This window comes from Kogia breviceps, chromosome 1, assembly GCF_026419965.1.
Source record: "Kogia breviceps isolate mKogBre1 chromosome 1, mKogBre1 haplotype 1, whole genome shotgun sequence".
NCBI classification, from domain to species: domain Eukaryota; kingdom Metazoa; phylum Chordata; class Mammalia; order Artiodactyla; family Physeteridae; genus Kogia; species Kogia breviceps.
This window is the reverse complement of record NC_081310.1, coordinates 125,119,951-125,147,340: the sequence shown is the minus strand read 5'-3', so window position 1 is coordinate 125,147,340 and position 27,390 is coordinate 125,119,951.

Below are 27,390 nucleotides of genomic sequence, written 5' to 3'. Positions count from 1 at the left end.
TGTCTCTTCTGTGAAATGGGAGTCATATGGTTTAAAGGAGCGCATATAAGTGAAAGTGCTTTGTAAACAATTAGGAACAGTGCAAATGTTAGTTAACATTGATCTGGCTGGTGGATGCCCTCAAGGTTCAGAGAAAGGACCAGGTCCGATGCTGCCACTGGCTCAATCAAGATTGGAGTTTCAGACTGATCACTTGTAATGGCAGGGTCGGCTGACTTAGTTCCTTGAAACAAAGAGTATGGGAATAAGCATCATTCGTCTTCTGCTCCTACAGGCAGAAGCATTTATTTCCTCTCGTTAAAAATGCATAAGCAAACCATTCACGTGGCCACTCTTCAAAATGAAAGGGCCAATAAAGTTATTAAAAGCAAATCACATTTGACTAAATTATTTTCATTATGGTGTTTAAAGCAACATTTTTTCTGTTGATCAAGTTCCAGTCTTACTGCATCAGTAAAGAATTTGCCTTTAAAGACCAGAAAATCAACAACATGGAAATGAAGCTCAGTGCCTGCACCGAACACTGGATCTTTGGATTGTTTTTCCACAAGTTCTTTACAACAAGCCTGCACTGCTAGAGATCAGACTTCTAGACCTCCAGTCACACAAGCTAAGGACATGTGGGTTGAAAGAATCCAAGTCTGTGAGGAAGAGATGGAGGAGGAGAAAGGAGATGTTGATATTACTAACCCAAAGCAAGGTCTGGTTTTACATGACTTTGGCAGCTGTTTTACTTTAAGGACACATTTAGCAAGTTGACTTCACATACTATTTATTACTCATCCTGGTCTTCTTAAAAGTATAACTTCTTCCCTACAATAACAAAGACTGGCTCTTGCTATTACTTGAAATAAAGGCAAAGAAAATTTGTACATGGCCTTATCCCTAGATTTTAAAAATCAGTAATATTTTTTAATTGAAGTATAGTTGATTTAGCAATCTTAAAGTATGTTATAATGAGCTTGATCATGATTGATCATAACCAGAGAGACAGGTGTTCATCAGAGTGAAACAGGTATGTACTGTGTAGCTCAGGGCTAACTGTGATCATTGGTCAAGAACAGCAGACAGGAGTTCCAAAAGTACCCTTACTACCTCTGCCCCCATCCACCAATGCCTCTTCCAGAACTCCCTGCCGCCCAACAAATAAGGTTAATGACTGGCACATATGGGATCTCCATATATCCATTCTGATCGGTCAGTACCTATATCCTACTGGTTGTTAAGTATTTGAATATCATACATGTCTATTTAGTATTACAAAGTCAAATAGAAAGACTTGAGAGCTATATTTCAGCCCATGGAAATGAACTTACGCCTGTAGTCCTTAAAAGAAGTCAAGATAAGCCTAATAGAATTCAAGCAGACAAACTTAGGGACATTTAATACTTTTAATCTATGTATTATATTTATGCTTTGATGGGTTACTCTGGGTATGTTTGATAAGGATTCTTAAGCTTTCCACTCCACATGAGTGTTATACGTAGGGAGGAAACCCAAGTTGTAGGATTTGGGCAGCCACCTACAAAGGTTCCTGAACCTGCCAAAACACCCTGCAAACCTAGTATGCTATTGTACCTTTGACCACTATCTTTAAGAAATAGGGAGTAGATTGAAAAGGATGGAGCTTGACTCAGCCCATGCCATTTAGAGGAGCACTGACATATTGGGTTGACCAGTATATTTACTGGGTTTTCTGTAAAAACTTGAACGAACTTTTTGGCCAACCCAATATTTACAAGATCTGCAAAATTATGCTAGGCATGTACATGCTCCGGGACCGAAATATGCTACCCATAAAACCTAGAAAGTATTCTAAGATAGTCTGGGATTCCAACTAGTAATATTACTTATGGATTGCCTCCTTTTTGAGCACTTTTTTTTTAAGGAATAAAAATGAGGGCTTTTGATGAGATATGAACCAGGCATCTGACCACTGTGGAATGAGTGCATCTTGAGTTTTGAGCAGCCTACCAGATGGCATTGGCTCACATCCTCACTGGGTTCACCAACGTTGATTTCATCGCATGGAGGGTAGTGGTGATGATGTCTGTGTGAGGGGGGCACAGGAGTTGCAGGAGGCAGGCATGCTCCCTTACATGGAGGGGAGTATAAGTAAGGATTTGGTCTTCTTCGCACTCCCTTGGGTCCGTGTTCCTCATCCCTAGTGGACATTTAGCAAACACATGTTGAAAAAATAAATATTCTTAGAGATGAAATGGTAAGTCCTTTTTTCCTCCCTCATGCTGGTTCTTCTCCTTGGAATGATTTTCTTTGTGTTCTCTTTGTGCCAACTCCTCATTCTTCATTTATTTATTCATCAGATATTTACTGAGTGCTTACTGTGAGCCAGGAGCCAAGTCAAACACTGGGATCCAGACTCGAACAGGACCTGGCTCAAAGGTTACCACCTCTGAGAAGCTTTCCCTGAGTCTCTTGAGCAGGAGTTGCCCCACATCTCGATCCCATACTATCTCCACGGTTATAATATTTATTACACTGCATTCTAATTAGCTGTGTCAGGTTCTTTCTCCTACTCTAAACTGTGATTTTTTTGAAGGTGATGATTGGATTTTGATTACCACTGTATTCTCACAGCCATAAAAACATTATTTGTGCCAGTGGTAGATTGATTGCAAAAGTGACCATGATTCTTCACCCTTCCCTGCATCCACAGCCTTTGCCATATGACCTTGTAGTTTTTTCCAGCAAGAGGCAGATATTATTTCCTGACTCCTAGAATGTGTTCTGGCTAATAGAACATGGCAGAAGTGATAGTAGGCCGGTTCTGAGACTATATCTCAAGAAAGAACAAGCCTGGCCTGGCCTGCTGGACTCTGAGAGATTCATGGCTCAACCACCCTTTCGTCTCCCTGTGAGGAAGGGATGTCTTCCTCCCATGTGAGGGAGGCTATCCTGTACCAGCAGCCCTCAGACAACTCCCCAGCTGAATACAAAAAGATGAATATGCCCTGCTAAGGTGAGCTGAGTCTGACCCAGACCAGCCAACTTTCAGCTGATCCATAAACTCATGAAAAACAATAAATATTTTTGTTTGAAGCCACTGAGTTTTGATGTGATTTGTTATACAGCAATAGCTAACTGATACAGTGGCATTATTTTCTTTTAATTTTCTTCTCCTTCTACCTAAACAACAAAAACAAAGGCTGTGTATGCTCTTGTCTAGAGAGCTTAGCATTTTGTTTAGGGAGAAACAGTCAGTTCTTTTTTTTTTGTTTTGTTTTTTTTGTTTTTTTTTTTTTTTGTTTGTTTTGCGGTACGCGGGCCTCTCACTGTTGCTGCCTCTCCTGTCGCGGAGCACAGGCTCCGGACTCGCAGGCTCAGCGGCCACGGCTCACGGGCCCAGCCGCTCCGCGGCACGTGGGATCCTCCCGGACCGGGGCACGAACCCGCGTCCCCCGCATCGGCAGGCGGACTCTCAACCGCTGCGCCACCAGGGAAGCCCAACAGTCAGTTCTTTATCTTTCTAAAGCTAGCCATTGACAATCTTGGCCTGGCTTACTAAATGTCAGAGCTGGAAATTGACCTAGTGGTCATCTTACCCACCCCCAATTCTTGACAAGGAAACTGAGCCAAGAGAAGTGGTATAACTTTCTAAAGGTCACCTAGCCTCTTCCCAAGTGCAGATTCAATCACAGGCTAGTTTGATATGGTACCAGGAGAGAACCTTGGGCTTCCACATCTGTGGCACATTTCTCACCTCCCAACCAAGCTTTGATAACTAAAGTCTTTCATTTATCTTCTTTTTTTCTTTTTTAAAGGTAAAGTTGGCACAAAATGTTCATAAATGTAGTCAGGCACAAAATGTTCATAAACATAGTCAAACTTAATGAGGAATGCTGTAAGCATCTAAGAATGAAGTTATCTAATTGCTTCAATTACTAAAGAAATGCAGTATGTATATTTTCTTCTGCCCCATTTATAATGTTTTTGGACCCTCACTGCAGGCTAAATGGATGCCAAGAGTTCCCCAACAGACAGGTGTGTGTTCATGCATGCCCCTGCAGCTTGAAGCTTATTAGTCTTACAAAACACCAATTCCTCAGTCGACTGCATGATTATTATTAAACTCTGACTTAGAGGATATGATCACTCCTGTGGTTTGTTTGCTAGAGGAATTTCACTTGCTTCTGGATCATGTGATTCTTGGATGACCATATTCAAACAGACTCAGGGGCTCTTTAAAGAACATTACTTTCCAGCAAGAAAGCTAACACCTTCATCTGAAAAATATATTCTGGGGCCTAACATTTTTGTGTTTGGCTTAAGTAGAATATAATGTCAACCTTCTTTGCTGAGTAGGTGAAGGAATCATGGATTGGAGATAGGAGAAAAGAACTGAGGGCTGTGGTTAAAGCATTTGGGTGTTGATGGAGTGTTTTTCCAATGCAAGTCAATAGTTGAGAAACTGATATGCATCCCTAGTCTAAATTTATAATAATCGACGGCAATGAAAAAAAAAATTTGGTATGAATCTTCTCTTAATCAGAAATCAAACTGAGCCTTATCTCATGACAAAGTAAAATTAACTCTTTTGTTAATTACTATAACTATCTTCCCCACATTTATTTTGACAGCAGAGTCAGTGGTAGAAAACCATCTCCTTAAATTGTCTTTTGCCTATTATGAATTACAAATTCATACAATTTTGATAAATGATTTTCTTCTCTCCTTTATACTTGCTATGGGGCCTTTTGCAACAGATGGTTTTTTCAGAGAAATGCCTTGGTGACTTAAAAATAAAGAAATGTGAAGAAAGGTCATATCAACAAGATTAACTATGTGGAGAGACACCAGGCCTTAGAAGTACCTATCAATCACAAGGAGCCTCATCTTTCTTTTCGTTTTCACTCCAAGAGTATTTCAGAACCCTAGAATGTTATAAGCAAAAATTAAGAGGTTATTGTGATTGGCTCAGGAGTTGTCAGCCCAGAGTTACCTTAAATGTGACTTTTAGCTTTAGGCCTACGTTTTCCCCAATGTTACATCACAGTTGAGATCTACTCTTCAGGACGTGGCAAAAATTTTCAGATTGCCATGAACTATTAAGCCAGGAATAAAGGCTGTTGGTCAGTTGTCCCGGCAAGTTTCCATTAGTTGCCATTGAGAACTCAGAGCTCTCTGGCTTTAGCACTCTCTTGGGCTTTACAAATCATCCTTCATCTCCCTCTTACAGTTTCTTCAGAAGCCAAAAGACCTTGGGTAGGAGAAAGAGTGATGAACTGTGTCAGGACCAAAGGGGACATATTATTTGCTAATTTAAACACTTTATGTCTGATTAGGCAGAACTTCTGCAAAGAGTTGGCTGCTGGCAGCATTTTTCCAAACTAACCCCATTCTTTACTAAAATGCTAATCGGCTAAAATGACCTTGTTTAACCCAACTTGTGAAGTAGGTGGAGTAAAGATAAATGTCAAACTTTAGTGCTATTTTACCATGGTTGTCACATAAAATGAAATTCATTCAAGTCATGCATTCATTCATCAAACAGTTATTAGGCATCTACTATGCCCCAGGCATGATAGTAGGTATTAGGGGATATTAGGTATTTTGCCTTCCAATGCTCATAGACTGGTACAGGAAGCAGGTGCATAATCAGAAGAATACAAAACATTGGTTAGGGACATTTTTTCAGCTCTTATATTGGATCCCTTTGAGTAAACCTAATTTCTGTGTCTTACTTGGTATTTATGGAAAAATGAAGCTACTTTGCTTTGGAAATCTATAGACTGGAGAGAATGCCAAAAAAAGGTGAAGAGTGAAACTAGAGACAGGCACATTTTGTCAAAGGAGGACAAAGAAGGCGTACCTCATCTAAATTTAGGAATGGGGTATAGGGAGGAGGAGAAAAGCCCTACTGGAAAAGGTGACTCCAGGATAAATCTTGATATAAATGTGAGTTGATTCCTATTAGAGAGGGACCAATTCTGCATCTTCCCCATGGAACCTCTGTCCTTAATGAGTAACTACCCACAAAAGCATTCAGATCAACTGAAATATTTCAGGGTTGCCCATCTTATACTCTAGCAAGCCAGTGGGGACACTTCTGTGTATTGTTCACCCTGTTTGTGCTGGCAAGTCAATTAACTAATCTGGCCTGCTCAACTGGGGCTGTGATGTGGTTTACAAGCCACATGTTTTGTGGTTCCATTTAATTTATGTCATTATTACTGATGTTAGCTGTTATGGATGTGTAGTAAAAAATTGTTTTTTGCTCTCTCCCTAGTGACTCAAGGAAAAGGAGAGTTTTACAAACTAATAAATAAACAAAATTTCCCAACACAGAAAATGTGGAGAGTCCTGTTCTTTGATAAACACCTTGGCACTTTCATTTGGAAGGTTTTTGTTTTCAAATGAATGGCTTTTTGTTCTCAAGTAGTTTTGCAGTACTTTAGAACAGAAAAAAATTGAAAAGATAGGTCATTTTCTCAGTTAAATTGAGACTTTAAAATTTCCTTGGACTTTTTAGTGATTTTTCTTGCACATTTTGCACATTTTATACATTTTCCATTTAATGCACTCATGAAGGCAGTGCTGGCTTATCTATGAGTAACTAGGCACTACCTTGGCTCAGACATTCCTAAATCCATCTATTTTAAGAATTTTAAAGTACCTCTTATCATTTCAGAATTCAGATTCAAAGTCAGGGAAAGGAAGAGAGATGTTTGTTCTTGGCCTCGGTCCCATTCTGAACAATATGAGGCTGATATGGTAGCTTGGAGAATGAATTTGGGATGTGTATAGATTTTATTTTAAAACTACTTACAGTTCCTTTCATGAACAAGCAAATGGTGGTTTTGCAACCATCTTCCCCAACTAAAAACACATCTATTGTGAAAGGAACACTCTCTTAGCTCTCACTGGGTCTTTTTAAAATAAAAATAAACCTTTATCTTACTTGTTTGTGGGAAGGTTAAGATACGTTGCTTAGAAAACCTCTTGTATAGAGAGAAAGTCAATAACAAGTATGAGATCATTTGTCTCATGAGTTCTTAGAAACTTAGGTACCTGGACAGGAAAGGTAAAGCACAGAATCAAGTCTCATTTCTGGCTCTTGACTAAAACGGGGGTGGGCAAACTGAGGCTTCCAGTCTCCCTCAGCCCCGTGAAAAATCTAACCAGAATTCCTAGGCCATTAATTTTGTGTTTTGGAGTTTTACTATTTCTAGAAATAACTAAAATGATTCCACAGTGTGATTAGAAATACCATGTAGGGCTTCCCTAGTGGTGCAGTGGTTGAGAGTCCGCCTGCCGATGCAGGGGACATGGGTTCGTGTCCCGGTCTAGGAAGATCCCACTGGGCCCATGATCCATGGCCGCTGAGCCTGCGCGTCCGGAGCCCGTGCTCCGCAACGGGAGAGGCCACAACAGTGAGAGGCCCGCGTACCGCAAAAAAAAAAAAAAAAAAAAAAAAAAAAGACCATGTAGACTTTACTTCTTAGATGACACTGTTGCATGGCCAATGCCCTCCTCTTCTCTTGCACAGGAAGATGCAGCATGAAATACAACACTTGTGGCATCTCCTCACTTCACTCCTAAAATCCTGGTATGCTAAAAGTTAGTCTTTCCTGGGCAACATTAACCAGTGTTTCTCTTCTCAAGTCTCCCTCAATGGGTCCTGTGGCTGCATCTTGTTGGATCTCACAGAGCCTGTGGCCCAGTCTTTCTGGCAAAGCTGCACATGCTAACATCCTTATAATTTCTTTCATTTCCTGGCTTTTCTGTTTCATTATGGCTCTTCCTCTATGGGCTCTTGTTTTCAATCAAGTTTCTCTTTAGCGAGACGTGAGAAAGGTCCTTTCGTTTTCTTTGCTGTTTGTACTTCTCTTCACCATCACCATGGGGCCATTTCAAACTATCATTTTTAAAGGTCACTTGTTTTGTTCTACATGCAGTTGAGCCTGACAATGGGTTAATGACACCCAAACAAGCCATATTAAAATTACATGCTGTATGATCATAAACAACTCTTGAGTAAAAGAAGAAAGTAAACAAGCTCCCTTCCAAGAAACCAACACTGAAGATATTAGTTAAAATGTTAAAGTATATTAGCCAATTACATAAAATCCTTTTATATTGCCTTGCTTCATTTCAAACATGGCATGGGCTATTTTGTCTGTGAACTCAAGTGGAACAAAAAGCTACAGAATGCAATTTGTGTCAGGAGCTGGACTACAGAAGGACAACTAATTCTAATTAGTACGAATTCCCCATAGGCCAGAGGGAGGCCAAGCACAGGAACCAACTGCCTAATGCTGTTTCTATCTTGCAACAGGTGGGCCAAGGCCTTCTAAAGGTTGTCATGGCAATAGCTAATGATAGACCTTTAGCTGGACACCAGTAATTAATTGTGGGCATGTCCAGCCTTTGAATGTGATATCTTTTAATACATTTCTGAACGAAAAGAAGATTGGCTCTTCTAATTGGCTAAAATTAAAACAGCAGAAGGCTTTGCCAAGAACTCCTGCGATATAGTGCAAGTCTGATTTCAGCTTCTCAAACTTAGATTCTTGGCCTATCATTACATGAAGGAGTAAAGAGAAAGGTATTTACTTCTGATAACACTAATATTCAGTTGCACGTGGTCTCAAGAGCAAGACATTCATGCAATACACTGTTCCATCATGCTTGGGGCCTTTAAGAAGCATTCCTTCAAAATTCTGACAGATGATCAGGAATGCCATCTGATTTCCCAGTCCTGAGTGTGTATAGACTGCAGGGCAGCTTTCATTTAGATAGCAGTGATCTTCTGTGATGGCCTTCTGTTTGAGGGGTGGCCCTTGACCACGGATTGGTTTGGGGATGTGGCCAACAACTGGGAAGTGGTGGAGCCACCAGCAGGATGAGGCGACTGAAGAAAGACAGCTGCACTACGTGCTCCACAGGAGTCCCCGGGATGCCCAGCTGCAGAGCCTGGGTACCATTCCAGCGTTTGTAAGCAGCCTTACAAACTACTCAAGGCCTACATTGGCAGGCAATTTGAGAAACAGGACATGGTCCAGTTTTAACAAAGTGCCTGAGAATAGGTTAGAAAGAGATTCTTCCCTTTGGGTTTGGAATTGTACTGTTGCCTATTCTGAAATTATAAAATAAGAAGAACAACCATAACAGGAATAATAGCTAACACGTATGTGTGCCAGGCATCATGTTAAGTACTTTGAGTGCATTACCTTATTTGATTCTTCTGGCAACACTAGGAAATGTGTATTATTATTATTCCAGTTTTAGGGCTCAGGAAACTGAGGTGTAGAGAGGTGGACTTGCTCATCGTCTCCCAGACAGTAAGGGACAGAGTCAGGATTTGAATCCAAATCTGACTCCAAGGTTTGAGCTGTTCACAAATGAGAAAGCCATTGAAACAATGAGTTGAGCTGTGTTTATGCAAAAATCAACCAACCTCCCTTTTAAATGATTCAGTTCAAACACATTAGGTAATCTTTGCACTATGAGTTATGAACCCTGAACATGAATTCCTGAACTATGGCCTCATTTATTGAAATGATTTTTCAAGGGGTCTTTCATTAAATGCTTACATTTCTAATTATGTGTCCATTTGTCATTCTTCTCTTTCTGTTGAACATAATGGGAAATGCAACTATTCTTCCCCCTTGTTCTAATGGTAAAAAAGTAAACAAATAAGGAAGGCGCTCTCCCCATCCTCACTCTATCAGTCAAAACACACATTTGGAAATTTCCAGCCACTTCTCTCCTATGTCTGATGTTTTTAAAAAAATAACGTTCTGGTGAAACAAACTCAGATTCTCTCCATTTCGAGAAATGGATGTTTTAAAAATATGAGGTTCTAAGCAAAATGATGCTGAATTACATATTTATGAGGATTAACTTGTTTCATGTATGGTACTGCTTTTCCTGGGTGAACACTTTCCTTTTGGCTTTCTCGGATGAGAAAAATACACAAAGAAGTGGAGTTTTTTTCTTTCTTTTCTTTTTCTTTTTTTTTTTAGAGATCTTAGTTCTTTAGGTAAACACTTGAATTTGAAATATCTATTCTTGCTACCCTTCAAGTATGGGTGAATAAGAAGTACATGAGAAAAAAAAAGGCATCTTTAGAAGTTCAGTTCATAAAAAAGTCTTAGCGCTGTTCTTTGACCCCCTCACTGTGATACGTTATGTGGGTAACAGACTCCTGCACTGTGTTATCACACATCCCTGATGTTGATACATGCATTCCACCCTTACCTACAAACATTCAAAGCAGAACAGTTTTTTAACTCACCGTAACAGATGGAAAATTTCTGGGCCATGGACTACAAAAGGAGAAAGATTTTGGAGAGTCTTATTGTTCTAATACCGTTCCTTTATCAGGACCTACCGCTCAGTAAATAAGGCAGCCATTGGACTCTCCATGGATTTCCTTTTACCAAACAATTGGACCGAAAATGCTCCAGAGGGTGATGCCCCCACCTCCATTCTGTTACTGGAATCGTTTTATTAATAAAATGCTTTTAACATGACCTCCCAAGATTTTTGACTCTTATTGCTTGGGTGGCACTAGAGGCTAAAACGAGACTCCTTTTAATAACACATTTGCATAAGTTGATCTGAAAGATCCCCATGCGATTACATGACTCCGGGGTTGTTGGCCTGTCATCTCAGAAAAGCCTGAGGTACTCGTCCCAAAGAGATCAAAACTCAAGAATTAACTAGTCTTCGTAAAATGGGAACATCTCTAGGAGCTGTAAAACAAATGATTATCATTTCTTTTTGGCGTTGAACTATGCCAAGCTAGAGAAAAACAGAGCTTTCAAACGTTGACAATCTGGTATATTGAAGTATGACCATTATTTTTTATTTTCCACATTTTTGGTCCAAAGACAGTTCTGAGTAATTGATTCCCATAATGAGCTATGGTTCGTTAGTCAATTTAATTTATAATTGAATTGGATGGATGTAACTCTGTGTAAAATTGTCTCTGAAGAATCTGTTTTGTTCGTCTGTTCAACTTCTGACAGGGATGGAAGAAATTCTAAATTATTCCCTCCTGCAAGGGGGAAAAATTCAGAGTCTCAGCTTCCCTGGTGAAATTAAGAGAAAAAATGTTTTTAATAGTTGCCATGCAAAAATATTATGGCTTGACTAAAATTTATACAAGCATGTCAATTAACACATTCATGGCAAGGTTGGTGGATTCAGGCATCTGAGTAAACGCCTGAGGCAAAGACCTTTCCTGAGCACCGAGAAGGATTTCTCATTATTAGAACGAACACCAGGCTACTCTGCATTTTTTTTTATCAGTTATTGACAAAGGTGGTCTTATTGCTACATAAATTTACACAGAAAACAATAGCTCTAATTGTCCAGGTGTTTTGCAATCATCACAACTTGTATTTTCTATACATTTCTGATAATGGTGTAATTTGGGGAACAATTATTAAAATAATAACGTAGAGTTTTTCTTTTTTTCCTTAAGTTTTGAAAGACTGTCAGGAAAATGTTGAACTTTAATTGTTAACAACAGGCTTTCGTTTTTGCTCAAAGATTTTTCTCTGGTTCCCCAAGCGCTTCACATTTAAAACTTTTACAGCCATCTTAGCACACACTCAAAACAAAGCCATAATTATGTAAAAAGAAATGTTTTACAGTTAATGCCATCTAAGACACTCACCAAGTGCCAAAATGCATAGGATTTTGGTAAAAGGCAATCTGTTCTTTGAGGATAATGCATGCAAACTACTCTTGTGCAAAACCTGAGGCAGGAATAGTACCCTGCCTTAGATCACACCTATGGAGCTGACTTTGATACTATGCCCAGAAGTGGGTTACAGGCTGTGATTTGAATGAAGTTTAATCATTTTTAGAAGCGAAGGGCCTTTAGGGTACTCTTGTTCCCTAAGACTTATTATATCTAAGAGAGACGAAGGCATAGGCTTTATTCTTCCTTGTTAACAATAGTAATACAGTAATGATATCTAATGATGGACTGTTGTGTGAAATAGACTGGGAAGAAAAGCTGGATGAAAACAGCTGTCATTTCACATCGTCAAACCCTGTTCTTATGTGGACAAAGAGATCATGAATTCACAGCCCATAATCTGATGGAGAAGGCATTATATCACTGTATGTCCACTGCCATTTGTATGGGCTTTAATCTAATCCCTTGCAAATGTTAAAAATATATATTTCAGTTAGTTACAATGATATGTATAAATAGGTTGAATTAAGGTGGGTCAGGATATAAAGGTCAAATGTTACAGCTACCAAGAGACACATCTTTTGCTGTTTCTCTCTACGCACATATACCTCACTGCTCTCTTTTTCTCTGAACTTTGTAGGGTTTCAGCCAGTTTTTATTTTTAAAATTCCTGACACAGACAAAAAAGATATTTCCCTTTGGAAAAATACTGCCCAAATGAGCCAGGCTTGACTTTGGTTTCTGATTCTAAACAAAGCAGAATTAGCTTGATCAGGTGAACAAAATCACCAGAGATCACTTAAATTCATAATTGTGACATTCATCCTGGAGAATTTTTCAATAGGACTCATCTTTTCTGTACGTCAGCTACATAAAATGGATTGAAAGGTGAATCTAACAAAATATTCAAACCCACATCAATCATTCATACATAATGCACAGTTCAATGAGGGCCGACTCTGGAGCCCAGATAAGCAGTGTCACCATAAGTTATGTTCTATGGCAGCAAAATCAGTTGTGATCAATCACCTAGTAACCAGCATCAGTTACATTTTTACTTTAGTCCTTAAACTCTTTTGAGTGTACTTTGAAAAGTACTGTTTTTATCTAAAGTATTAGATCAATACTGGGGTCGATAAGCATTCATTTCCAACTAACAAGGACAATGGTGAGTGAATTCCTTTAAACAGTTTCATAGCAAGAAATATTGGGTTGAATAGTAGATCATTAATATGTCAAATTTTAAGCAGAGATCTTAAAAATCTCCTCTAGGACAACCCTCAAGGAGCACCTGCATTCTTCAAGACAACTGTTCTATTTCTGGAATTTCCAGTAAAGTCATCAAAACCTTGTATATTGATAGGTCCTACAGTTTCAATCCAGATCCAATAAATCACTATTTATTGATAGTTTTGGCCTTTGTGATTTTTTTTTTTTTCTTTTTTTTGCAATATGCGGACCTCTCACTGTTGTGGACTCTCCCGTCGTGGAGCACAGGCTCCGGACGCTCAAGCTCTGCGGCCATGGCTCACGGGCCCAGCCACTCCACGGCATGTGGGATCCTCCCGGACCGGGGCACAAACCTGTGTCCCCTGCATCGGCAGGCGGACTCTCAACCACTGCACCACCAGGGAAGCCCGGCCTTTGTGAAATTTTAGAACACATTTTGTGTGATGAGGTGAAAGCCTTTGCAGTGACACTAGTGAATATCAGAGTGGAAAATAGCGAGGCTCTGTTTGTGGGCCTACACTTACTTCCAGACATGGGATCATGGAAGGAAGCCTGCTTACTGGTCTTGAGATCAGGAGAAAGAAGGAAGAATTGGACACTAGTGACAGAGGTCCATCTTTTCTAACTATTCGCTAATTTGTACTCTTTTAACCAGTTCCTTGAGGCAGGGACTACGGCTTATATTTCATTGTCTTCTGGAGTTGCTAGTGTCTCTTTCGCACTGTCAAAGATACTAAGGGAATATTCGATGGATATATTTCTCCAGTGCCTTATAGTTTTGACTTAAAAGCCACAGCTTACCATTGATTCAGTGGCTTTACTTCTACAACAGCAGAGGGTTGGCCCAGATGAGAAGTGGGCAGGCATCACAGGATTTTATGGACAAGAAAGTGGCCTTTAAAGAAGTACCAGCCTTCAGGCCTTGAGAGGACAAAGAGAGACAGGGTAGAAAGTGGAATGGGCAAGAAGGAAGGGACTTGCTCCTTCCTGGACCAGTGTTCTACAAGTTCCTTAGATTGAACACTCCTCAATTAAAAAATCCCTTGAGCACACATCTATACATGTTTGTTTATAAATTATATACATGTGCCACTATCATCAGTTAACATCTAAAACACAATGCCCAGGGCAAAATTTATCATTTATGACAATGAATGTAGCTGCTTTAAAACATATTTTGATTATATTTGGTTGACTTATTACTATATAAAATTATATTGCGCTTCTTTTAGTTAGTAACATGGCTGTTGAAGAGCTCAAGCTAGGAAGAGTAGACGTCAGCTTGTGCTTACATTATTGTTTTCATCTTTGATCTGTAGTTGTTTAATCTGCATTCACTTCAAGCTGTAGTTTTGTAGCAATTTAAAGACATAAGGTGTCCACTTTGTGAGGTTAGTGTAACTAAAGTTGGATGACAGACTACATAAATCCATTTTTTCAGTACGTGGTGTAACCCTCAGTAATGGCATGTTTTGTGTGCTCTCATTCCCTCTCCTCAAAATCTAGTGGTTGGCACTCCAGTCAAGACTGCCCAATGTACATACACATTGGGATGGGTCTGAAAGTTCATTAAAAGAGCAAATACTTACAAAACTTATTTTCATATAGATGAACATCACAATATTCTTTTCCTGCATAACAAATTATCATCCTATATAACCCATTTCACAGAACACTGTGCTAGACTACAGGGAAAATACCCCACGATTCTTTGGGTGTGAACAGACTTCATATGTCACAAATACCAAAGACATTGAATTCTATACTCCCATCTGGGGGAAGGTAGGCTTACATTTTAGACAGGGAGAGTCACTTCTGCTTCCTCTTCCTTTAAGCAACACACAGGATGGGAATTTACTTATTCATTCATTAATTCTATAAATATTTAATAGAAACAATCTGTAAGTCTGGCATTCAGTCTCTCTGTCCATATGGAAGTTATGGTATAATGGATAATATGGTTGCAGGAAATGATAATACATCCAAATAAGTTCATAAATGACAGTGAACACAGGTGCCCTGTGCAAGGGAAGAGACAGCTCTCTAGAATGCATAAGGTCAGAAAAAGCTCCCTAGAGGAAGTGATATGGGAGTTGAGGCCTTCAAACTAAGTAAGACTGGTCCTAAAGTGAGAGAGATCAAGGTATATTAGAAGAACTGAAAGAATTCCTTGAAGAGTGGTGTATGGAACATAAGTAGTAGGAAATGAGACTGAAAAGGTTAAAAAGAGAGGTGAGATTTAACAAGGTCTTCTCTATTCTGTTCTTAAAGTTTGAACTTTATCCTGAGGGCAAAGGAAAGCCATTTTAACAGGGGACTGATATGATGAGAGAAAGTCAAGTACAGAAAGTATATACTATGATGCCTAGCATGTGTGAAGTACTCAATGAGTGGAAGCTCTGATGAACATTATCAATATCATTATCAAATTTGGTTTATCAGTATTATTATCAGCTTTGATCTGTGGAGTCATCCTCCTAGTTGCAATTTGGAGAACAGATTGAAGGGGACAAGACATTTTATCTGAGCTCTTTTTTTTTTTTTGCGTTATGCGGGCCTCTCGTTGCTGTGGCCCCTCCCATTGCAGAGCACAGGCTCCGCACACGCAGGCTCAGCAGCCAAGGCTCACGGGCCCAGCCGCTCCGCGGCATGTGGAATCCTCCCGAACCGGGGCACAAACCCGCGTCTCCTGCATCGGCAGGCGGACTCTCAACCACTGCGCCACCAGGGAAGCCCTGAGCTCTTTATTCTTAATAATTTCTTCTCTTTGCTTCCTGAGATTTGCTGAGCCCACTTAATTCTATGCTTTCCCCTTTAAAGAATCTTTTATAAAATTTTAATTTTATCTATGTATTTATTTCTGAAAGGGACTAAGGGGAAGTGGTAGGAGGGGACCCTGGGGGAAAAAGAAGGTCCCTTCTCCCTTGGAGAAGGGACACTGAAGTGCTTTCATCATAGAGAATTACATAGCTCATGTGGAAAGCGTTTCACACTGGGCCAGTTAGGTACACACACCTAATAAATACTTGTTGACTGATATAGTTTTTCTGTTAACGTAAGGAACCCCCTCACTCTTGAATGCATAGATGACTTACTCTTTTCCTATATGCTTTGCAGTGTGTGTGTGTGTGTGTGTGTGTGTGTGTGTGTGTGTGTGTGTCTGTGTATGTGCATGTTTGGTAAGTTTATATAACTGCATGGTCAATTCTTTTGGCCTGCCTTCCTGGAGCAATTAAAGAGGCAATAAATAAAAGTAAACAAACAAACAAAAAAGAGGCAATTGCCTTCTCTTTTAAATATTGTGCTGAGCTTATTAGTCTACCATTGTTGTATTAGCTTCATAAGTCATATCTCATCGAGGTGAATTCTTCATTAAGCACTAAGGATTGAACATTTCTTTAGATTATGTAAGTTTTAACAAAGGTATTGTTAATGGAGTTGCTGACAATTTTGAGGATAATTTCTCTTGAAGATAATTTCTAAACATCTGCCCAGAAAAATTTAGAGAGATTGCTTTTCTTTGATGTCCTAGGGCTGCCATCTTGTTAAAGCAAAGCAACCCTAAACCTTTCTCCTCTGTGTGAGTCTCAGTTCAAAACCTGTCCAGATGAATATACAGATGTGGAGTTTCACATTCTTAGGGGGGAGGATGGGCTATGGATGATTATCTTAGAAAAGGTCAGAGGAATCCATCGAAAGTATCATTTTTAAAGGAATAGGCACTGGCTGTTACGGGGATAAAAGACTAGATGCTGTAAAAACCTAGCTGTGTTTTAGGTATTTCATCATACAAGGAAACAGGTGGCTTATTCCCATTTTTGGATACACTAATACCTGCTGTGCTGAAATTAAACATTGCATGAAACAGGTATTTAGGATTCCCATCAGAAAAAAAGATTAAAAACAGTAAATCTCAGGCCCAGGAGGCCCAGGCTAAATCTGGCAAGCAGCTTATTCTGCAAAAGACTTCCTACTTTCGAAGACAGCAAACTTCAGCCTGGCCAGGCAAAGACCAAGCACAAATACTGCAAGAGAATCTTTTATTTTTCTTTCTTGCATGAAGGGTACTGATGCCTCAATCTTTTTCTCAGCTAAAATAAAATTTATTCCCAAAGGAAAGAACTTAATTCCCTGAGACGAGAGTGTGAAAAACCTACAAAAGGAAATATGTGCGGAGAAGAAGAGCCCCTCTTCAGATGATGTAGGGGAAAGTCCACATGGAGATGTCAGAGGGAACTAGTCTGTATGTGGGATGGGTCATCTCCATCTGTCAAAGTGAGAAGGTGTATGATTCCACCACCTTCACTGACTTAACTGCAATGAGAGATGCTTCTCCTCCAAAGAAATACCAAAACGAATATTAGTTTGTGATTCTGCTTAACAAGTCTGAAAGTGCACGAGAAAGGCAAACATAATTTAAAGTTGGCATTAGGAAGCTAAGGGTATATAATTTGGAACAGATGACTTTTTAGTGCATATTGTCAAGTTATAGTTTATCTTTGACTTTTATGTGTGCTTTCCCTTTTGGTTGCATTTTCATCCAATACTGTTCCAGATTTATATATGTAATATAACCTAGAGAAGGATGCAGAGTATGCAGTACTGGTGTTGTTGGCACTATCCATTTACAATAATAAAAAGTTAAAAAGACAACATGTAATTATAATAGTAAACAAAAAAAATCAATGCTTTTCTAGTTTCTCATTTCTAACTTTTCTTTCTGTACCATTTCTTCTAGTGGGTAACAGTTGACTATTTTAAACCCTGTCTCTTCTTACCCTTACTTCCATTTTGTCCCCTGTGTCACCATATTCCTCTAGATCCCTACATCCTTAAACATTTCCTCTTGTTCTCATATTTATAATAAGCTTTAAAATGATTATTTTCTCATTTTAAAATGCTCAGTTTTCAAATACCATATACTAACACATATATATGGAATCTAAAAAAAAAAATGGTCATGAAGAACCTAGGGGCAAGACGGGAATAAAGATGCAGACCTACTAGAGAATGGACTTGAGGATATGCAGAGGGGGAAGGGTAAGCTGTGACAAAGTGAGAGTGGCATGGACATATATACACTACCAAACATAGGGTGGATAGCTAGTGGGAAGTAGCCGCATAGCACAGGGACATCAGCTCGGTGCTTTGTGACCACCTAGAGGGGTGGGATAGGGAAGGTGGGAGGGACGGAGACACAAGAGGGAGGGAATATGGGAACATGTGTATATGTATAACTGATTCACTTTGTTGTAAAACAGAAACTAACACACCATTGTAAAGAAATTATAATCCAATAAAGATGTTTTAAAAATAAATAAATACAATGCTCAGTTTTCATCTTTTCTTAGCTATTACCATTAGTTTTTTTCTCTGCCTTTACACTGTCTTCAAAGCACCACTTTTTTTTTTTTTTTTGTAGTACGTGGGCCTCTCACAGGGCACGAACCCGTGTCCCCTGCATCAGCAGGTGGACTCGCAACAACTGTGCCACGAGGGAAGCCCCAAAGCACCACTTTTTGTCTCTACCCTTTCTCCACACTTCTCACATTCTTCCCTTTCTCCCAGCTTCTACTATCTCAAGTCGTATCTTTGCTTTTCACTTTCTTTATTCTTCAGTTATGCCTCTTTCTTTCTACCTCTTTCATCAACTGCCCCTTCCTTCTCTCCCTCCCTGACTCTTTCTCCTTTTATTTTGGCCTCCTTTCTATAAGTTTATCTCTACTTCCTCTTTCTCTGTTTCTTTCCCTTAAAATGTACTCTATTGTAGAGATTAACATGGAAATACTACAAGTATAACTTGTGTTTTTTCTCTTTAATAGTAAGAACACAAGAAAAGTATAAGGACACAATTCATGAAAATAATCTCTCAGATACAAGTATGTCCTGCAATATTAGAACACACTTTAGAATTGGATTGATCAAACCTTTCTATAAGTGCCTGGATACTGGATCATGACACTGCATTTCTTCCAGGAACACTTTGTTTGTAAATATGTCATTTTATCCCAAATGATAAATATTGAAGAGCTCTATTAGACTCTACCAACTATTGTAAATTCACCAAATGTACTTACATTCACAGAATGTTGTACTCTGGGAATTTGTAGGTTTTCTGTTTGGGCTGCTGATGGCCTTCTAGCTTTAAGACATTGTAGGCACATATTGAAGGCAACTATTTGTTAGAGTTGTGAAGTTAGCTCAGATCCAAAGAATGGACATTGGGAATACTTGATATCAGCCATGGGAGTTGAAATCAGGCCCCACTCAAAGCATCTGCAGAAGAATTAAGCAAATTGCTCTTTTTATTTGGGTATGAGAGTGAAGACAATCAAGAAGCTACTAATTCTGGGCTTCCCTGGTGGCGCAGTGGTTGAGAGTCCGCCTGCTGATGCAGAGGACATGGGTTCATGTCCTGGTCCGTGAAGATCCCACATCCCACATGCCTCGGAGCGGATGGGCCCGTGAGCCATGGCCGCTGAGCCTGCGTGTCCCGAGCCTGTGCTCCACAACGGGAGAGGCCACAACAGTGAGAGGCCCGCGTACCGCAAAAAAAAAAAAAAAAAAAAAAATGAAGCTACTAATCCTAATTGCTAAGTTTTAGAATTAAAATAAAAGTAACAGGGGTACAGAGATTGATAAATCAAAAGGGAATTATGAGATACTCTTTTGTCTTGTTTTTCTAAATTTAGATCTATCATACTGACTCTTTTTAAAATGTGCATTTTTCATTAGGGAGACGGAGTTGTATCTTCATATCCTAACAGAGAACCTAGAAGGTATGTGTGTGTGTGTGTGTGTGTGTGTGTGAGTGTGTGTGTGTGTGTGTGTGTGTTTGTCTGAATGAAGTTTACTTTAAAGACTCAAATTCACTGTGGCCTCCAACACTTCTCAGGGTTTATAAATCACTACATGAGAACTAGTGCCTCCAGGGGTGATACCATAGTACTTTTGGTTCACACCTGTGGTATTTAATATATGAGTCAGCTTTCACTATGGAAGGCTGTCACCACACAGGCTTGATTCTCACTTGGTTGTGCTCCATATGACTTTTTCATTTCAGAATCCTGAACTAGAAGTAGCAGGCCTCCTCTGGGATATGTCATCCTTCCATCAGAGGGAAAAGAGTAAGAGATAGATGAAGAAAACACATGTAAAGATCCTTAAAGCTTTTACTCAGAACAGGTATACCTGAAATTTGATTTTATCTCCTTGGCCAAAGCTAGTCATGTGACCAAGCTGATACTAGGTGGGCAGAGTTTACTCTCCCAAGGAAGATAAGTCACATAGTAATAGATTGGACCTAGAATATTTTTACAGGGAAAGAGGGGTGAATAACTGGGAACAATTATACAATTTCCATACATCATAAATATTACTGAATTGAATTATAATCAGAAGCAGTTAATAACCACATATTCTACTGAGAATGTGTAGACTCAAGAGTTTTAAGAATTATTTTTTCTTTCTTTTCATCTTCCTCAGCAAGATTCTCCACTTAGGAGTTAAATAGTATCATCAGCTCAGCTCAGGTACTTACTGTTGATTCAACAGATGTATAAGTGATTATGAAATGGTTAGACAAGAACAATAATATGAACAGAAAGAAACTGCAGAGTTTTTGTTTGTTTGGTTGTTTGTTTTTTTTAAGAACTGGGGAAAGACTTTTGGTGGAGTACTCGGACCAGAAATTGCTCTACTCCCACCCAAATCCAGAGGAATTAAACAAAAAATCCCATTCTCGACAACTTATCATAGAGGGAAGAAATCAGTTGATTTTATAGATTGTCCGTCCTGAGAAATATGCCAGGTTTTGCACAGAGAGGTGCGGTAGCTAATCAAAACATATGATTTCAGGTAAACATGATTGAAAAAGACCCAGGACCTCAAAGTCTGAACTTTTTCTGACTTCCCCGACAGGACATTTTCTAGCCCAAGTGCCTCTTTTTCCTAGCTCCTAGCAGAGTTAGCACCTCTGTTCTCGGCTTAATTTCTCTTCCACCAGACTCCATGAGGGCTGGCACTCTGAGGCCAGAGATGCTTAATAAGTATTTGGTAAATAAATCAATACATGTTGAACAGATGCTGATAGAGAGGCTGAGAATTCTCTACCATTAGCATATCAGTCTTGATAAAAGGAAATGATCGATCTCATCTAAATTCCTATGGATTGTAGACTAGCACGTGTGATATTGCAAGAGACCAGAAGTAACTGACAGTAGATAACTCAGCTTCCAAATGCAAAGGAACTTTAGCTCATCCCAGGTCTGCTTTGTAGTTAGAGTTGTATCTTAATTGTAGCCTGTTGTCTATGGCCATGTCTATGTTTAAATTATTCAGCTTACTCGGTATATTTCATTGCATAATATGCAATTAGCCCTTCTAAATTATTCCCTTTTTTTACTTAAATGTTTTTTCCTGAATTTTAAAAATCTTTTCTAGTATAGCTAAGAAGTTCTAAAAATGGATAGAGTTAAACTGACCTTCATCATGTGTCCAGGTGGTCAGAGAGGGAAGATGGCAAGGCAAATAACACCCCTCCCAAAGTCTACCTGAGCAAGACCTGAGCCTCTTTGGATCATCCCCACCTGCACAAACACCTGGTATACAATAAACACTCAATAAATATTTGCTGAATTGAATAGGAAAGTTAGAGACAGGTTGTGGTGGTGGGACAGAAAGGTTAACTCACACCGGGCCCAGAGATCCCAAGACTGATCACCAGCTGAATATGTCTGAACAACTCATTAAAAACCTGGGGAAATGCAGGAGAGCATTTCTTCCCTACCCCATTACTCTGTGGGAAATACAAATGAAATAGATAATTTACATAATGGCATAATATGCCTAGATATAACAGTTTATTTGCATAACTGCATAATGCCACCAATCAGGGAAAAAGCCTTAAATATTTCCAGATATGAACATACAGAATTATATAAGGTACGCATATCAACCAATAATCAGAGCCTTCTCTTTTTTGTAACTTGTATTCCAGTAGAGAGAAACTAATCTACAGAAATGAATGAACTTCCCCAGCACCATGAAATGAACAAGGTGTGCTTGTAAGACACAAGACTACATGATCTGGGCTCAACTTCCCCAATCCAACGTTCTTTCCCTTCATCATGAGCCATTGATAGGGACCTGTACTCATTGGAATACAAGAGAAGGCTTTTTGAAAATAATTTTAGGGTGAGTAATGAGGAAGCAAGGACAAGACTGTTAGGTATCAAATGCCTTACCTTTCTTGTTAACAAAGACAGCACTTTAAGGAACTACAAGGACAAGGGACAAAAGAAAAGGCAGCATGGTTTAATGAGTTTTAATAATCTTTTTTTTTTCATAACCAGAGTAGCTATGCCAGGTTATATATTTACCTTAGTGCAAAAATTCTTTAGTGTGTACAACTCCACTGAATTCATTATATTTTTTAATGTATCTCAGACTAATTTCAGATTCTGATTTCCCAGTATAAACCAGAGTAACAAATATATAATTATTCTCATAAATAACTCAGCACCTTATATTTCAAACAAGTTTCCCCACAAGGCACTAGTGCCCTATATTAAATTCTTTTAAGTGTAAGTTGATTAAGGTAAAAATTAGTTGTTATTACCTTATGGACATTTTAGTTTTAGCAGCAATTCAAAGCCAGGTCTATCACAAGTAGATTTGTTGCCGCCCACAGGTATAATCATCAGGAAAATTAATAATCATGTTCAGTGTGACTATAAATCATTGTGGTTTAGGCAATTAATTTCTGTAGAAAAATGAAAGATCTATCAGTATTATTACTGTGCAAACTGCATGTTGTGAAAACCCAGATCCAACACAGTCAAATTGCAAATGCAGTGTTTCTAATTTCAGAGTGTGATAATACAGGGTCATCAGAAGCAGGGAAGCTGACGATTCTGAATAAATAATGTAGTAATTTTTAGCAGTTTATGACTGTAGCTTTTAGTGCATACAGTATTCAGAATCTCTAAACCAGATGCAGTGGAAAGGGTTGCTAATTTCTGGTAAAGGTAGAGAAAGAGACTAGAAGAAAAGGGACACAGACATATTTGAATAAGTGCTCCCTCATGGCTGGGCAGATACCCTGAGAGCCATAGTATAAGGCACACTGCTTGCAGAACTGCTTTCACAAGACTTCTTTTATTCTGGTCTGTTTGGTGTGCAGAGTCAGACTGGGGCAACACAGGCCTCTAATTAAAAAAAAAGGTAACATCTACTTGTCTGTGAATACTTCTGGTGTACCAGACATCTCCTTGGCACTTATTTTCTCATTTAGTGTTCACAACCACATTATAAAGTGTGTGTAATTGTCTACATTGATAGATGGGGAAAGAAGCTCAGAATGCTTACATAATTTGTTCAAGGACAAAAAGCTGGGAGATGGTAGGGTCATGGTTCCCATCCAAGTTGACCTCTGAAGTTAAAGGCCTCCTCCAGTTTCATTCTATTTTTTCTTTACTCTTCCTCTCTCTTTTTCTTTCCCTTTTGTGTTTCTATTATCTGATTTTCTTTCTCAGATTTTTTCCTCTAGCTTTATGCTTTTCCCTTGTTGATGTTTGAGGTCCCCTACTGATGCCTGTTTCTTACTGATGAGTGTTTCTTAGCCAATTAATGGTCCCTCAGCTCAAAAGGCTGCTGTCCCTTTGTGCAATTGTGGTATTGGCAGGTGTGACAATTTGAAGAACAGTTTATTTCTCTTTATAATTCTAGGTATTCTCTCTTTTACCAAGACTGTTTCAGTATGTTCTTTGTCTCATCCCTTCACAATTTACTACAATTTCTTTCCTAAGAGGCACTAAGTCTTTGTTTTATTTGTGTCCTGCATTTCCTAAAGAAAACTATACAGGTGAAATGAAGAAAAAAAGAAAGAAATAGAGAAAGGAAGGAAGGAGGAATGAAAAGAACTGGAAAGAGGGTGAAAGAGAGAAAGAAAGAAAATATTGCAGCATGATTGTTCGCATTAAACAAGTTTTGTCACTTTCCCAAAGATTCACCATAGGTTTCTTTGAATAGCAAACTAATTTAAAACATTGACTACTATTTGATTTGTGTAACTTTTCTGGAAATCACTCATTGCATAGATGCAATAGAGCCATCTCGATTACTAGTTCAGCAATACCTCACCTTGTGGAACACGAAATTATAGTTAACAGTGTATTTTTACCCACCTAACTCATCTGACTCTCAGAAAAATACATTGGGTGGGTGGGGAAATGGTCTTATTTCTGTTTCTCACCTCAGGAAGGAATGTAGACCCTCAGGGATTAAGTGATTTGTGTAAACCACATACTGAGAGGAGAGGTAGGAGAGAAACTGAAACCCAGGTCTCTGACTCCAAAGGCACACCTCTTTCCATTAATTTTTCTTTCAGATTCTTACTCAATTAGGGTAAAAACTGACCCAGCTTCTCTTCCTATCATTCTGTTGAAATTGCTCTGGTTAGTGCAACCAGAATTTTCCCAGCGATTTAATTTAACTGTTCAGTGCTTGCCTTACCTGATTTCCAGACAGCTTGGACATCCTTGAAATTTCTTCTGTGTTTCCAAAGACTCTTTTCAATCCTCTTTCTCCTCTTACATTTTAAATCATTCTTTCTCACTCTTTTCTACTCGTTCATTCTTCACACATTTAATGTTAACTTGGTCTGGGCCCATTTCTCATTTGAACACTTTTTCTGTACCATCTTCTTTTCTACCAAGTAGTCAACTACTGTTCATAGCTGAAGATGCATGTGTATTCATACTTTTGGTCCAGATTTCTCCCCTTAGCTCCATGTCTTTAATTTCAACTGATAAATGGATATATTCATTGGAATATCAAAGAAGCACTTATATCCCAAACTAAACTTAGCGTCTTCTCCACCAAATCAGCTTTTCCATTTGTTTCCCACATGAGTTACCAGCGCAACCATTAAACAATCCATCTAGAAACCAACCTTCAATGAACATGGATCACCCAGTTCTGTTGGAGCTGCATTCTAAATGCATCTTGTGTCTGTTCCTTTCTCTCTGTTTTCCACCCCCAATCAAGAAAGCAAATTAGGAATGTGGAGGAGCTTCAGCTCAGTGCAAACAATAGCATCAACTTGACTTAGGTCTGTATCCAAAGTAGGATCCCAAGCCAGCCCCCAAAACCAGCCCCAGTAGCTGACAACTGCTTATTCTTTTTACCTCTCTTTTCAGCACGCAAACCACTAAGCATTATAGTATATTTATGTGTTTATTTGTCATTGAATGTTTCCTCCACTTTAAACTTCAAGACACGAGAGTCTTTGTCATCTTCTTTGCTGTTCCTCAGGGCTGAGAAGAGTTCCTGGCTATTGTGAGTATGAGAGAAATGTACGTGGATCAGTCAGCATCCTTGGGGAAACAGAAGGCACACTTAAACTGGGTAAGTTAAGAAGGTTTAACTAAAGGGACTATTTACTAAGGTGTGAATAAAATTTAAGAAAAGGAGCAAAAGGTCACAGGGGATCTCAGGTTGGTAAGAGCTGGGAATATTACCCACTGGCTGAGTGGGTAAAGGAGGGAACAATTATCAGAACAATGGCTGGGATTTGGAAAGAAAGCCGTGTGAGGGCACCACCTGACAGGAGCTGCGGCCTTCAGTAGAGGGATGCAGCCAACCTGCATTGGGAGCAAACCTAGTAGGGAAGGATGGGAGGGAAAAAAATATCCTGACCTCACTCTCTTCTTGCCCTCCAATATCCTGCTTGTACCCCTGTAGTCCTAACCCAGCTGAAAGCCAGAAAGGGGGCACATGAACATGATCTATAGTCCACAAAAATCAGCCTCACAGGGCACAGAGTACGGTGGAGAGCAGCTGCGGAGAGGCACATGGAAGATCTCAGTGTGTGTTATCAAAGTGAATGAAGGAGAAACAAGTGAATGAATGATAGTCTTAATTTTATTCTAATACATATAAAAATAGTGTGTCACTCAAAATTGCATCAGTTTAACTGCAACTAACAAAAAATTGCCTTTGATGCAACTCACATCCTGTGTAGATACACCTTGGCTGAGAGCCACTGCTACATGCTGAAGCCAGTGGCATCTTTTTAAAGTGCTCATCTGATCACATCAGTGTCCTGCTTAAACTGGCAGCAGCTTCTCTTAGTCTGCAGAATAACTTCTAGGCTTTTTTTGCCTGGCATATCAAGATCATTGTAATTTGACCCCTTTCCCTTTCTGGAAGTATCTCTTCTTGCCCTGAAGCATGTGGTTAGTACTTAGCCAGTGCTGAGTAGGTCCTTTGGAGAAAGGACCTCCCCTGGTCCTTTGTGCTACCATGCCTTTGCTCATGTTCTTTCTTCTGCTTAGATTTTTTTTTTCCCTAATCTCCTTTCCATCTTACATACCTCTTCTCCTGGCTAAATCATGCTTGTCTTCAAGAGTGACTTGAATATAAGGTCTCTGATGCTTTTTATGGCACCCTATCCCAGTCTGGATAATTTTTTTTGTTTATTTAAACCTCACTTTATTCCAAAGAGATTCAAAGTAGAGACCTTACACAGTTAACACCTCCTTCATTTGGACTCTGATAATATTTTGAAAAGCCTTTATTTATACTTTGATCCTTGTATTGTATTATTGAAATTTCTATTACAGGATCATCCTTGAAAGTGAGCAATGGGTTTATTTACTGTGAAACTCCAACATCAAGAAAATGCCCAACATGTAGCACCTGATGGATGCAATAGTTGTTTAATGAATAAATGAGTAACAAAAAGGAGCCTAAAGTACAGAACCATTCAGTGTGATTCCAACTCACTGGATTCTAAAGTTTTAGCATCCAAGGAATGAAGCAGAATGGGTTTTTGTGATTGTAAAAATGGAAGTGGAAATCATTCTTTTGATTCTTAAGTACAAGTATATGGATAAGCAAATCAGTTTTTAATGTTCATTCACTGGCTAGAATAGAAAATGAACAAATGAAAGGTATAGATTTTAATATAGCACCAAGGCATACATACTCTCACATATTAGAAACAGCCTGTCAATTATAATTCACAATACAAATATTAATGACTAATCATAATTAGTCATCATCACCTGGAAAGAGATGCACCTAATTCTGAAAAGTGTTAAATATTTGCAACGAGGGTAGATCATTGTTAGAATAAAATATTTCCACTCTTCCTGGTCTTTTGTTTTTTCCAGTGTAACCTTCATGTTTCATAGACTGGTTCACCTTTTGGAGACTAAGTAGACCCCTGAGATGCGGAGTGGGGAGAAGAAATATTTAGTGAGCTTAGAGAACATTTGGAGGGCGGAACTGAGGTATTTTATAAAGTTTGGAGCAGCTCAGGTCTTTTCTACTGTACTTTTCCTTCACTATTTTTTCGTTTTTATATTTCTTTTGAGATAAAATATATATGCATTGGAATTTGCAGATTTTAAGTGTACACTTCTATGAATTTTGACAAATATATACACACATACAGCAAACATCCGTATCAAGAAACAGAA